This window comes from Polypterus senegalus, chromosome 8 (genome assembly GCF_016835505.1).
Source record: "Polypterus senegalus isolate Bchr_013 chromosome 8, ASM1683550v1, whole genome shotgun sequence".
Lineage (NCBI taxonomy): Eukaryota > Metazoa > Chordata > Cladistia > Polypteriformes > Polypteridae > Polypterus > Polypterus senegalus.
In genome coordinates this window covers 174,448,474-174,463,577 of record NC_053161.1, presented here as the reverse complement: position 1 = coordinate 174,463,577, position 15,104 = coordinate 174,448,474, and the positions used below count along the sequence as shown (strand labels likewise).

The window sequence follows — 15,104 nt, the reverse complement described above, 5'->3', positions numbered from 1 at the left end:
CCTTGTAGAACTGTTTGTACTTATAAGTACAATCACCCCACTGTAAACTTGCACTACAGTTATAATATTGCACAACCTGAGCCACTTTATAAAGAGCGTATTTACATATGATGACGATATCATTTTTAAGATGAAATGCAGCAAAATATGTTGATTATATTATACAGACTAGCAAAATACCCGCGCTTCGCAGCGGAGAAGTAGTGTGTTAAAATAGTAATGAAAAAGAAAAGGAAACATTCTGAAAATAACGTAACATGATTGTCAGTGCAATTGTTTTGTCACTGTTATGAGTGTTGCTGTCATATATACTATAGCAAAATACCCGCGCTTCGCAGCGGTGAAATATTGTCTGAATATTTTTATTAATAAAAAAGTAAACATTTTTAGATTGAGGGAAAATATCTAAAAAATTAATTGTTAAGGATGTCTCTGTATACCACGTTGTCAGTTCGGCCCTCCGGTTGTAATATGACTAAGCTGTCTGCTGAGCTTACTCTTGAGCATGCAACATACAGTTGGCCATGTGAAAAGCAATCCTGCCTCAAATCAATGCCAACCTTTTGTAGTGTTTGTCCCTGAGACTTATTAATTGTCATTGCGAAGCAGAGCCTTACTGGAAATTGAACGCGTTTGAATTGAAATGGGAGATTAGATGGTATAACGGGGATGCGAGGAATAAAAACTGTGTCACCTGAGGCACTGCCAGTAAAAATAGTTGCTTCAATTAGGTTGTTTTGTAGAGATGTGACCTGAAGTCTTGTGCCGTTACAAAGTTTTGGTGGTTGTAAGTTTCTCAGTAACATTATTGGTGCCCCAACCTTCAAGATGAGATTATGCTCAGGAGTGCCTGGAGGATTTAGAGTGTTGAGAAACTCTACTGGATAATGAACTGTGTCTTCTACTTCTACAACTGAATCAACAGATTGATATGTTTTTGTTTGTGAACAATAAAATAGAAGAGAACCCGTGAATTAAATAAAAAGGTTCCTTCGTTGGTGAAGCAAGGAAAAAGGTCTTAACCCGTGAATTAAATAAAAACAAATGAACAATAAAATAGAAGAGAACCCGTTAATTAAATAAAAAGGTTGCTTCGTTGGTGATGCAAGGATAAAGCACTTTCTTATATATCGTTCGTTTATAAAACAGTGCAGAAGCTGTGAGAAAGCTGCCTCCTTAGCGAAGCTCGTAAACGAAAGACACCGCAGTGAACACAGAAGAGAACCCGTGGATTAAATAAAACCTACACAATAACTATAAAAATCGTAATAAATAAACAATGAAACAGCGGAGAACACGTGGATTAAATAAAAAGGCTGCTTCATTGGCGAAGCAAGGAAAAGGACTTTCTTATATATCGTTCGTTTATAAAACAGTGCAGAAGCTGTGAGAAAGCTGCTTCCTTCGCAAAGTAAGGAAACGACTGAAGACACCGCGGGAAGAATAGCCTTATATGGGCAGGCAGTCAATTACGTGGGAGGCGTGCTGAGTTCCACAGTAGCCGCGTCGGAGGCGTGCTAATTTCCACAGCACTTATGAATATGCTAAAAGAGTGGAGAACCTATGAAAACGCTGCTTTCTTGGCGAAGAAAGGAAAGGAGTGAACACACCACAGAGAATAACGGCCTTATATGGACAGGCAGTCAATTATAGGCTGCTTCGTTGGAGAAGCAAGGAAAAAGGACTTTCTTATATTTCGTTCGTTTATTAAACAGTGCAGAAGCTGTGAGAAAGCTGCTTCCTTCGCAAAGCAAGCAAACGAAGCAAAGAATGGCCTTATATGGGCAGGCAGTCAATTACATGGGAGGCGTGCTGAGTTGCGCAGCAGCCTTACTTATGAAAATGCTGAATATTTACCCGTGGCAGTTTGCTATTGGATTGCCGCTGACGGACGGCCTTATATGGGCAGGCACTAAATTACAAACGCCAGCGGCAGCCTGTCTATGAACTTAATTTAAAGTGTAGGTTTACATCGTGCTTTGTTTCCGAAGTAGCAGAACTCATGAATATGGTTGTATATGTCACTCGCTCGCTTCTTATTGTTTCGCTGCCTTCTCAATTATATAATGCATGTTTTCTTGAGCGCTTTTTTGAGGTCTTCCTGGTTTTCTATGTACTGCGTGATTACGTGGGAGGCGTGATGATGTCACACGAAACTCCGCCCCCACGGCGTTGAAGCGCATCTCCATTACAGTAAATGGAGAAAAACTGCTTCCAGTTATGACCATTACCCGTAGAATTTCGATATAAAACCTGCCCAACTTTTGTAAGGAAGCTGTAAGGAATGAACCTGCCAAATTTCAGCCTTCCACCCACACGGGAAGTTGGAGAATTAGTGATGAGTGAGTGAGTGAGTGAGTGAGGGCTTTGCCTTTTATTAGTATAGATAAAACTTTAACTTCATTTAAATAATCTATATTCATCACTGGGACTGGCGTGAAAGATAGAATAATTAAACATGTACCACGAAGATATTTCAATGTTCCTTAAACGTTTTGAATAATCGGTGCTCTAAGCTTACAGATGGCTTAACGTCTATTACAGAGCTGATTGTGTGGCGATCGTTTACTTGGAGAAAGAAAAACAAGGACTTGCAGGGGTGGCTACGCCAATATGTATTGAATATAAAACAAAAAGAGAAAATAACACAGCAAAAAACGCAGCAACAAATTTAGGTAAAAGTGAAATGCTTGTGTCATGAGCACGAGGCGGCTATGCAGTGTCCGCAACGGACGTGGCCAACCACCGTGCATAAGATACCATATTGACATCGGCGGGTGAAGGGGCCACCGATTATCCCTCTGCCCAGGGCGCCGACAAGCCTTGAGCAACCCATGAGTACTGCTGCAATAAATTATTTCATCGAAGTTCGCACACAATCACTGCGCCGTGAAACCCATGTTTAATAACATGCTTTAACTCCTATCATCATGAAAATTATATCACGTATACATCTCAGTATTTTAGTTATTCAGAGAGCTGTAATATCATGAATGTAATGCATTCTGTGTCCAGTTGGAGGAAGAGAGCCGGTTTAAGAAACAAGTAGTAATTGACACACATAGAGCACATAGAAGATCACATACAAAACAAAGCGTTTAGCGTGCTACTTTAATTATTTTGTGATTTGAGAAACTGGTTAAACAAACGATTTTATGATGAAGTTTATGATATTCTACTTTAATAACAAAATAAACTACATGATTAAAGTGGAACTTTCGAGACTGAAGTTGACATTTCGTGCTTTTTCCCCCACTGTGTGCCTTTTTTTCTCTGTACCCTAATAAGCTTTCATATGTCACTCAGACGGTGGGTTATGACTCGCCTTTTCACAGCGACTTTGATATGCGACTTCTTTTTGTATTTCCGGCACTGTGCGATTTTGTGAACGTGAGCTATCAAGTTTCTCCAACACGCTATGTCAGTCGATTAACTACCTTTTGTTGATTATACCACGGTTTAATTAAATAAATAGTATGTTTTTCCTTTGCCTCCACTTGGTGGTTTGGTGGAGGCCATTACTATTAAAGAAGGGTCAACCAGTCGGTAAATATAGGAGGGTCACAGAGTGGACTGCGAATGTTAAAATGATGTGTTTGTGTGTTATTAGCTTAGGACAAGTGTGCTGGCCTGTATTTGGATTATAGTTGAAGATCAGACCACATTGTTAAGATGAATTGAAGCAGATATCCAGAAAATTCCAAAAGGTTCACAACCCTTTACTGCAGCTGTACATTTGTATAGCATTCTTTACCAAGGACTTGTTTTAGGACTTTTGCCTGAAAAATTGCTAAACCTTACATAAACAATGATGAAATCTCAAACTACACTAAAGAACACAATAAAACACAGTATTTCTCATAAAAACCTCAAGACCAGACCTTTCAAGCCCATAAACCCCAATCCAAAAAGTTGCCCATTTTTTATTTTGCACTTACTTTTTCCACACATCTTTGCAGATATTGGCGGATTCTCCTGAGCTCTAACAGATGTAGTTTTCTTAGTCCTCTTTGCTTTAGACTGTAATGATTCAGTCTTCACATTGACAGAAGGCTCTGGAGATGAACAGTGTCTGCTTTGAGAAGAGTTTAATCTGGTCACCACTCCATCTTGACACCCATCATGAAGGTTGTCTTCTTTTACACTGTCCAGATTTGTATGGTTAAGCGTCTCAATACTGACGGACTTCTCTTCTTCGTCTTCTTTAATGCCCACTGCCTGCAGTTCACTGCTCTCCTCCTTAATGAACAGACTTTCCTGTTTAAGGTAGATGGACTCCAACTCACAGTTCTCCTCCTTAATATCCATGATATTTGTGTCCACATCACAGCTCTCCCGTTTCACATCCATTGAGATGTTACACTAAATATCAGCTTTTTATTCTCTGTAAAAAGAACAGGAATTAACTTCATTAAAACTTCAAAACTGAGATCTGAAGTCACTTGAATGTCATTTCACAACACCCTCTCTGTAAGGTTTATATAAACATTGACCGTTCATAGCATGCTGACAGTAACATTACTCTTTATTTCAAATTATCAGATGTGAAACAATTCTGGGAGCGGAGGGAATGTCCAATAAGCTGAAACAAGACAACCAATCTGCTGTGGGTAATCCTAAGAGAAGAAACCAGATACTGTAAGTAGCAACCAATAACTAATCTTCAGGAATATTCTACTCAAAGAGGATCTTGATAAGAGGAGAGAGGTTAGGTGGCATGTAGGGATAACTGTTATTGGTACCAATACTGCGGTCTGAAAGCTGGAAATGATACGAAAGTCAAAACACTTAGCATTGATCTAAAACTACCTTGTTAGATTTGTCAGTGAATCATTACAACGTTGCAGAAAAAATAATAACAATAATAATAATAATGGCAGAAACTGGGAACACATGAAAACTGCACATGGGAAGTAAACAGGCTGAGGTTTAAACTCGCACTACTGGAGCTGTGAGGCAGTAACACGGAATTGTTAATAACTTCTTTAATACTCATTATCAGGCATTAACAGTTGAACTTTAGCAGCAAATGATATAAAATCGTAAAGTACGGTGGGATAGGATTAGGGAGAGAAAGAAATCCAATCCCACTCAATGCATGGAAATGTATGCTATTTAAACTGGATTAAGCAGTTTACATAAACCGTATGGAGGTTTCATCAAGTATTCACAGCCTTTACTTTCTGCACACTTTATTGTGTTGCAGGTTTAATTTTAAAAGGATACATTTGACACTTTTCCCCATCAATGTACAGTCAATAACCCATGATGACAACATGAAAATACATTTTCAAAAAAGTATAAAAACTGTATTCTCTGATTTCAACAGCAGAAGTATTCAGACCCTTTGCTGTAGCTCTTCAGATTGTGTTCAGGTGCATCCTGTTTGCTTTTGTTGTCACTGAAAGTCAAGAACGACAGGAGACGGACACCAATGTAAGGTAAAAAGCAATTTCTTTATCCTAGGTGAGCAGGAAGTCGCAGCAGCTGTCAGCTCAGTTTGCTACAGACAGCCACCCATCAGCAGGGAGTTTCCCTCTTTTTATACATAACTTGTTTACTAAATAAAAAGAGGAAGTATGGCAGTTCATTTTGAGGTCATGCAAAGTTTGCAAGTAGCTTAAGATGACACATTAGATCACTATGTGCAGAAGTACACGGTAGTATTTAGATAAGAGGAACTGTCGGCAAACTCACCCAGGCTCCCCACCCACCTTAGGCTATGTAATTCAGCTGGCTAGTTTTGCAAGACAGGTACAGAGAAAGCACTTTGCAAAACATGTACTTCCCTATTGTTCTGCACCATCAGGGTTACAACACTTCAATGGCTAAGTGACAGATACAAGTTAAGAATCTTATTTCACTTTATGAAAGATGTAATGTTATATTGTCAGTAAATGCACAGCACCTTCTTATTAATGCATAAGTGAAACACTCTTATAATCTGAACTCTGAAACTCCTTAATTCTAAATATTATTTCTCACTTTCATTCTTCTTGAGATGTGTCTAGAACCTCATTGGAGACCACCTGTGACAAACTGACTTCATTTGACATTGTTAAGAAAAGCACACGTGTACCTGTGTGTGTAAAGCCTCACAATTCAAACGGTATGCAAAAACAAAACCTAAGCCAAGATGTCAGAGGAATTCTCTGTGGACCTCTGCAATCAAATTGTGGTGATGTACAGATAAGGATATAAAAAACACTTTTAAAGCTGTGGGCATTTCCATTAAGACTTTGGACTCAATAATTGTGAAATGGAAGTTTGGTACCACCAGGATTTCACCTTGAATGTGCAGTCCAGCCAAACAGAGTAACACTCCAAGATAGGCATTGGTCATGAAGGTGATCAAAAACCTAATGGTTGCTGTAACAGAGCTTCAGAAGTCAGGAGAACCGGTTAGAAGAACGAACATCTTGGCAGCACTCCATCAATCAGGCATTTATGGTAGAGTGGCTACATGGAAGTCACTATTGAGTAAAAAGTATATAAACGGACCACTTGGAGTTTGCCAACTGACATTTAAAGGACACTGAGAGCATGAGGAAAATATTCTATGGTTGCATGAGACAGAATTTAAACTATTTGGGTAAAATTCCAAGCACTGTCTCTGGCAGAAAGTACAGCACTGCTCATCATCTGCCTAATATCATCCCTTCATTGAAGCATGGTGTTGGCAGCATCATGCTATGGGGTGTTGGCAGCATCATGATATGGAGTGCTGGCTTTGGGGCAAGCTTTTGAGTGTCCAAGTGTGGTCCAGCTAAAGACCATACTTAAACCCCATAGAACAGCTGTGGAGATACCAGACAGATTTTCAGATGCTTCCCATACAATCTAACAGAGCTTGCGAAAAACTCAGGTCACATAGGATGGGGACCATGCATTGGTACAGTGTGTTGCCACACCTATCACATGACAAAACAGCTCATGATCCTTGTTGGCAATACCCTGTTCAGTCATGGGTATGACATTAAACTGCATCCGGACCTAAAAGTGGTCCTCCGACTTACAGGGAAAACCTGGGGGTTGCCAGCATGATTGGCACTCCAGCCACCATAAAATAACTTTACAAAACTCTGAAACAGCACACAGGAGTGAGAAGATCTGCCAAGATAAATTCAATAAACTGCTCAAATCCAGGTGTGCTCAGCCTATAGAGACTTACTTAGGAAGACTCAAAGCTGGAACTGTTGCCAAGGGGGCTTTTATGAGTCTGGATACTTACATGAATGAGAGATTCAGTTTCTTGATTTGCATTACATTTCGAAACCTTTCAGAAGACATTTCTTCACTTTGTCATTAGTGGCTTTTGAGTGTAAATTGTTGGGTAAAACAGGCAAATTTAAAAGTAAATCCATAGCACAAAGTGTGCAGAAAGTTAATGGCCAACCTTTGCCAGTTATTAACGTGAGGAGAGGTGGAGATCTGCTCTAGAGAAGAGAGAAACGAAGGTCAGTAGGAACAAGACAGAAAATGTGTGTGAATGAGAGGGAGGTCAGTGGAATGGTGAGGATGCAAAGAGTAGAGTTGGAGAAGGTGGATGAGTTTAAATACTTGGGATCAATAATACAGAGTAATTGGGATTGTGGAAAAGAACTGAAAAAGAGTGCAGGCACGGTGGAGAAGAGTGTCAGGAGTGATTTGTGACAGAAGGGTATCAGCAAGAGTGAAAGGGAAGCTCTACAGGACGGTAGTGAGACCAGCTAAGTTACATGGGTGGTACTCACCAGAAAGTAGGAGACAGAGCTGAAGGTGGCAGACTTAGAGATGCTAAGATTTGCATTGGGTGTGATGAGGATGGACAGGATTAGAAAAGATGACAATAGAGGGTCAGCTCAGGTTTGGAGACAAAGTCAGAGAGGCGAGATTATGTCGGTTTGATGCACAGGAGAGATGCTGGGAATATTGGGAGAAGAATGATAAAGATAGAGCTGGGAAGCAGGAGGAAAAGAGGAAGGCTTAAGAGAAGGTTTACAGATGTGCTGAGAGAGGACATGAAGGTGATGAGTGTGACAGAGGAAGAGGACAGAAAGAGATGGAAAAATGAAAATGCCTTTTATTGTCACTATACACAAGTACAATGAGATTAAAAGCAGCTCCGTCAGTGCAGGATTATATGTAGAACACAACAAGTAAATAAACAGAGAAACAAACAAATGGTGCAAAAAGTTGGAAGAAAAGTTCTGCAATGCTATATACAAATGGAAAGAATAACTAAACCGAGTTATTGCACATTATTTAAATACTGGAAAGAAAAAATAACTATTGCAATGATACTCTGTGTCAACCCCTAACGGGAGCAGACGAAAGATGAAGACTTATCAGCAGTGTAAAGTAGTAATGGGCAGAGGGAAGCCTCAAGAAGCATTAAGACATTTAAAGCAACTGCGTTGGAAATCAGGATGAAGCATTCAACACTCACCTCCCTAGTGACATCTGCTAGACACCTGCATTAACGTTACACAAACTGATGATTAAGTTCAAGGACGTCTATTAAACTTTTACTAGTTTTATTTTTCAATTGCTAAAGGCTGGCAATGAAAAGAAGAGTACAAGAGGAGTCTGAAATTTATAGAGTTGAAAATGAAGAGGAAATATGAGATAAGCATTTAGCTTTTGGTAGTAAGAATCTGCCATGAACAGTCAGATCTCTACTCAGCCATGAGTTAATTGTTTTCTTAATGGAGTAGCAACTGGATTAAGGTCTAGCACACTGTTTCCACTTGTTGTTGTTGTTGATTTTAATTTCCAAGTAAGTAGCTGGAATTTCACAGTAGTTCACATTTGCATTAAAATGTTTTAATAACATCAAGTGCTGTTTGAACTTCACTGACATTTTAAAAGTTCTCTTTGAGTGACCAACAAACTTAAGAATTTGAGACATAAGGAGAAAACGCGGGGGGTATGGGTGATAAGGGGCAATGTTGACAAATTCCTCTGTGAATTTCATATTGTGGGGAGATTCCATGAGACACTTTCAGTGAGCCGTTACTTCACTTATAAACCATCATTATTGCTTTTAAAAAACAATTCGATTTAAATTTTTTGTACAGTTGCCCATATTCATAAATTTTGTCAAAATATAAATTCATGTCTTTTTGTGTCAAATACCCTTTGAAAATCCAGAAATGGAATCACTGGGTCTCCAGAAAGCAATTCATTATATTCAGTCAAGTCTAAAATCAAACAGAAATTATTAGAAATATAAAGATCTTTAACATAACGTGACTGACATTCGTCAACAAGGTCATTTATCCCACATTTCTCTGAAAGTTGAAGTAAAAAATATGAAATGTGATCTGTAAACATTTTATAAAATTCTGAGGTTAGGTCATCGTTCCCAAGTGATTTATTATTTTTAAATTCTTGATGGCCTATTTCATTTATATTTATATGATAGGATCCAAATATTTCAACGACCTCGTCAAGATTACTATCTAATATAAAGGTGTTTATATAAAAAAGGGTAGTAAATTCTTCAATTAATGTAGGATTCTCAAAAAGAACAAAACATAAATTATGAGCTTTCACAGCATGTTCATTTTACCCCTAAAAAAAGTTGTTTTATTTTTTTCTCCTTTTTCCAACCACTGTCTTGTTGATCTCACAAAGTCCTCTACTGCCTGATAAACATTTAAGTTATTAGCTTCTCTGTATCCAACTACATACATATATACAAACACGCTTTTCTTGAGATTCATAGAATCTTTTTTTTTTCTTTTTAATTAAGTTATATTTCAGACAGGACCACTGCCAGTCAAAAGGTAAGCAGTAAACGGTCAGGGGATTACATTTAAAGTTTATTGTTAGCAACAACTGAAAAAGGGAATTTCAGGGAAAACTAATCAGTTACAACCTACAGATGTTCTGCAGAAATTCAAGTAAATGAAGCTGTGAACGTTGAAGCAAACAATTTGCACAGGTGTCCCAACTTGTGTTAATTACTTACAAGCCCTCTGTGTGTCTTAAAGCAGAGTTGGACCAGACTGTTACTACACCTCCTAAAGTACTACTTGGACAATATTCCAGTGATAATGGCAAGAAAATAGCAATTAACAAATCAAATGAGGCAGGGCATCATTTCCATTAGATGTGGAGGCCTTTCAATTAGATAAGTGTATAATGGTATATGACTCCATCCCAGATGTGTTTTCCCCTTACCATAAAGTTGACCACATCAATGTGACTAATGTATGTGTGTGTATATAATAGTTTTGTATCTATAAATTGATTAAACATATCAGACAAGATAACTTTATATTGCACTAATTAAATCAAAACGCTGACACACCAGTGACATTTCAATGGCCAACTTATGGTGTTGACTCTATTGTTACCTTATTAAAAGTAAAATGAGAGAATTCCTGCCTAAAAATATTGCACTAATACTAACTAGTTAATAAAACAGTATGCAATAACTCTCTTGACGTAAGAGATGCTTGTATGTTCGGTGAAGGAGCTGAACATTCTATCCTACAGGTTTATTTTTAACCAAAAAAGAAACGTAACCAATTGTATCATAAATATTGTAAGTCACCTTGAATAAAGGCATCACCTAAATAAATAAAGGTAAATGTAGTTGAGCGTTTGACTGCTATTTTTGGAGAAGTACATTATTGAGCATAAATTAAATAATCGTAGTCAGTCCCCTTTTCAAAGCTGCTATATACTGTACAATTACATGTTGATAATACATCCATTAACTCAGTTAATAACTCTGTAACTACAAGTTATACTGTGTGTATGTATGTGTTTGTGTATATATATATATATGTTTTTATTTTATTTTTTTTATTTGGTACACTGTAATAATCCCTGGCGCAATATTGTCGTTTCGCATGACCTTTATGGGACAGAGTGTGGGATCGGCCATTGTACAGCAAGAGCCCCTGAAAAAATTTTCAAGTTAAGGGCATCGCTCAAGGGTCCTTCTGGTAGTAAAGAGATTTGAATCAGCATCCTACCAAATACTAGCACAAAAATAAGAAATGGATACCATCATTTGCAGAATACAGTTGGTATTGTGGAAGACGAATGTTCTCTTCGTTCCCTTGTACTAATTCATATCTGAGCAGTCAGCTTGTAGAAGCCTGCTTTGTTTCAGCAAACAGAACAATATTTGAAGGTCTATGCATTCCACACATGAGCCAGCCTTATCACATTGTTCCTTAGCTTACATCTGAAAGCCATAACACAAGGAGCCAAGAAATCAAGTTTCAGCAGGGGCTCAAGGATTGTGAATAATAAAAGTGTTGACTGTTGCATTTTATATTGATATTAAATCACGTATTCTAGGGGTATAAAACGGGACCCCACCCAACAGCCGGGGTTCAGAGGAGCCCTGACACTTTCATGTATTGATTGTCTGCTTTTCTGAAACTTCTCTCACTGTGAATCTCAATAATAAATAATAAAGCTGCTTTATTGTTTCACCTGCTGTCTGGTCTGAAAACTTTGTCCACAGTATGAACCAATCTATTATTAAATAAACTCAACTACACTAATAGGTTTGTATTCTCAACAAAAACAAACCATTAACTAAATCAACTGCTCTGAGAAGAATTCTTAACGTAATCTCAGTTTGGTATTCAATTTTCTATGTGTAGCTTTTTCCGATTTTATCCTGCGTATTAAAAACTAAGAACTGCAGGCCTTCTATTGCTTATATCAATTGTCATGTATTCTTGGCATATGTAGATGTATTTTTTTTTTTTAATAAAAAGTAAACGATCCTACACTACGTCTCACACAAACACTCGCTTACTTGGAAGAATTCAAATACAGTATTTCAATTGTCAGCACTTTCTTGTTAGCCTGTGTTACATGACCTTCAGTTTGTGGTGAACATGGTCTACTGGATTTTTGTTAGCTTTTTAATTTGTAATTCACAACACATTTTCTATGCTTCCTTTGAGAATTCATACAGACTTATTAATATTAATTATGTGGAGTTTTGATTAAAGTTTGATTCAACTTGTATTTTTCCTAAAACTTTTAAACCTGACCATAACAACTCTGATAAGATGGCAATTCAAGCTTTAATATGACATTTCAAACAAATTCTTAGAAACAGAAATAACCAGTGATATTGGCCTGTGCTACGATTTGAACATCCCCAGTTCTGAACTAAGCTGGCATGGGGTAGCGTAGCCCTAAAAAAAATATGGTGGGGGGGCTCTACATTTAATAAGGTAAAACATAATCACAGTACTATTAAACAGCGAGAGGACACGATGTCATTATATGAACATCTGAGCTCAAACTATGGTGTGCTCTTCATGTCGGGCAACTGAAAGGACTTTGCAGGCAGACATTTTGTCAAATCAGTAGATGTAAATACAGAAGAGCGGGTCGTCAATTTAGGATATACATATTGGTTACAAATTACAAAGAGTTGCTAAAGCACATTTAAAGACGAAAAGATTATAAAAAGTGAGGGATAGCAGTAGGATTACGGCACACGAGGAACAGTTTTTAATAAGACAAACATCTAATCTTTATTTTGGAAGGCCGTATCAACCACAGGTTTCCAACTTTTACTAAATTTATAAAACATGAAAAAATTTGAGCTTATCAGTACAGTAGAAAGAACACTGCAAGTGTAAAAAACAAATACAACAGTGGCAGGTATCAGTAGGAGCTAAAAAATCTCAACTCACTAATTTAAAACATTAAAGAAGTTTTACAAATCACACAGATAGGTAGAGACCCTTTTAAAAAATATAAGGCTTGTACTTATTTAAACTAATACACTGCTACAATGGCTGCTCACTACTAAATTGGGGGTTTACTGTCAATGTAGCGGCTTCTGATGTCTACTGTAAGTAATCAAACTTTGGAAGAACTTCACAGTAATAAAAACTATTATTTCTGAAAATTTCCTCCTCAAATTCAAAGACAACTAATTAAATATAATCCCAGTGAATATGTGAAGTAAAATACTCAGTGAATCAGCATCATTGTGGACTTTTCTTAATTCACATAATCTTTTCCTGCCCTCTTTATTGAATTCTTTTCTAATATAATCTACTTCTGTCCACAGCTAGAACATCAATTTTGACCTCACAGTTTGAAGACTCAAGGAGTGTCGTATATAATGGGCATCATACGTGTGAGCAGAGAGCTTAGAAATAAAACTGTCTGGACAAAAATGCTTAATAATAATGGCGGACAGCAACTAAATAGTGCAAGTCTTAACGAATGTTTGTAGATCTTACTTCTAAGTCTCTGAAACAGAACAACACAAATCCAGCATTAAGCTTATCAGATCCATCATATGTAATTAAATGTTTTACGCAAACACACAAAACCATAAAAAAAAAAAAAAAACATTTAAAAATAGTAATAAACTCCTACTAAATAACTTCTCCCAGTATTGAGACCTTGACTGCCTCACTCATCCTTAGTGCTCCAATGTCTGGAGATCGGTACTCCTCATTGACCAAAGTACCATGGGTAACCCCCATGGGGAGGGGTCAGTCAAAGAACAACCAATTACTGACCCTCATAAAGATTTTAATTAAATCAAGCAGAGCCTTGCTGAGAAGAGGGATGTCAGGCCAGTCTGTGGTCTTCACTTAAGAGTTCCTAGTGGCACAAAAAGGTGACCCACAGACCCTGGCTGAGCTCAGTGTGATAAAACTACAAGTAGCGAGCAGCCGCCATATGAGGTTTACCATCCACCTCATTTCTGTATCTAGGACAAAGCTTACAGAAACTGAGGTTATTGAGATATGGGAAGAAAATCAGAGTAGTTGTGCAGGGTAGGAACGGACTACGGGCCATCATTGGGTACAACTGCATGCGTATCCACCACCAAAGTTAGTCAGGTTAGGTCTGCCAGCCTACTAAACCAGGAAATCTTTAGAAACAAGGATTGAAAAAAAAATAAATAAAATAGGGGACACATGGAGAATGCATACAGACCATAAAATTAATTTTGCAGGAACTGTAAGCCAGTAATACTAACGACGTTTTGGATTGTAGCAGCAAAACATAGGCTTTTTCACCTATGACACAGGCTAAAAGAGAAATAATACAACATACAGTACATTTAATTGTTCACCCATGCAATGCATGTAAATATACGCCGACTACACTGAATTAAGCAGGTTTCAGAATGCTAAGCCGTGTATATAAATACACACATACTGATTATGGACGCCCGTCTTCAACAGATACGAACATTACATTTAGACTTCTCCAGGCGGGTTACACCCGAGGAATACCAGCACGACAGCGCTACACTTTCTCTCCCTCTATACATTTGTTTTCGTTCTTGGTTTCGCATGCACTTCGACTTTTCTCCATGGTCGCGGACGCCAGTTTGTTTCAGTTCTCGTTTGTCTTTTTCTGATCAGAAGCCCGACTAACTCCTCGCTGCTTTCTGAAATGCCGACCGATCACGAACACAACGGAATTGACAAAGAAGAAAGAAAAGTACACATTAAAGCGCTGTGTGTGTTTGTGATAGACACAAATGGCCTGCTTACCTCTACTTAGTTACTTTGACTGGAGCGGGTATAAACTCACGCATTCGTAAACTAACGTACCCAAACCACGAATACTTACCCTCCGTCTCTCGGTAATGACTTTCTTTCAAAACTGACTCCGTCTGCAGCAAATGAAAAACTCCACATTCATAACATGACGGCCCCAAACACATGTCACTTACCTTCACCCTGTGTGCGATGTGATACTTTTAAAGCCAACCTACTCAGCAGCCTGTTTCGCTTCGCTGCATACAAGCGAGAAGCGCGAGCAGACTTCCGTATCTGCCGCTTCCGGTGACGCCACGGGTCAAAGTACTCCGAGAATTTCGATACTGTGTCGCGAGATCGAAGCACCACTTCGAGGCTTGCTTCAAAATCGCCCGTCACGGGATTTTCAGCACGCTTCCGTAATGACGTCATTGATATCTGTGCAGTCAGCAGTCGATTTGGTCAGTAACTAGTCTGCTAGGTGCTTTGGCTCAAAGCGTAAAAGCGGTTGTCTGTGCTATGTTGATAAAATACGCTCACCCGAGTTCAAATCCTAGTTTGGGCTCGCATATGTTGAAATAAGGATTTTGTATATAACAGTTAAGTAGTACTTGTCTG

The 15,104-nt window shown here is 38.2% G+C and overlaps 1 protein-coding gene across 1 annotated transcript in view; it reads right to left on the bottom strand.

Moving 5' to 3' along the window:
- Window positions 1-14,835, bottom strand: part of LOC120534714 (zinc finger protein 271-like) — a 113,975-nt gene extending 99,140 nt beyond the window's left edge. Inside the window, exons 1-2 of the mRNA XM_039762299.1 lie at window positions 14,681-14,835; window positions 3,939-4,384 (exon numbers count right to left, since the gene is read on the bottom strand). The gene's annotated coding sequence lies outside the window, so the exon portion shown is untranslated. The remainder of the gene's footprint in view (window positions 1-3,938; window positions 4,385-14,680) is intronic.
- Window positions 14,836-15,104: the final 269 nt, after the last annotated feature.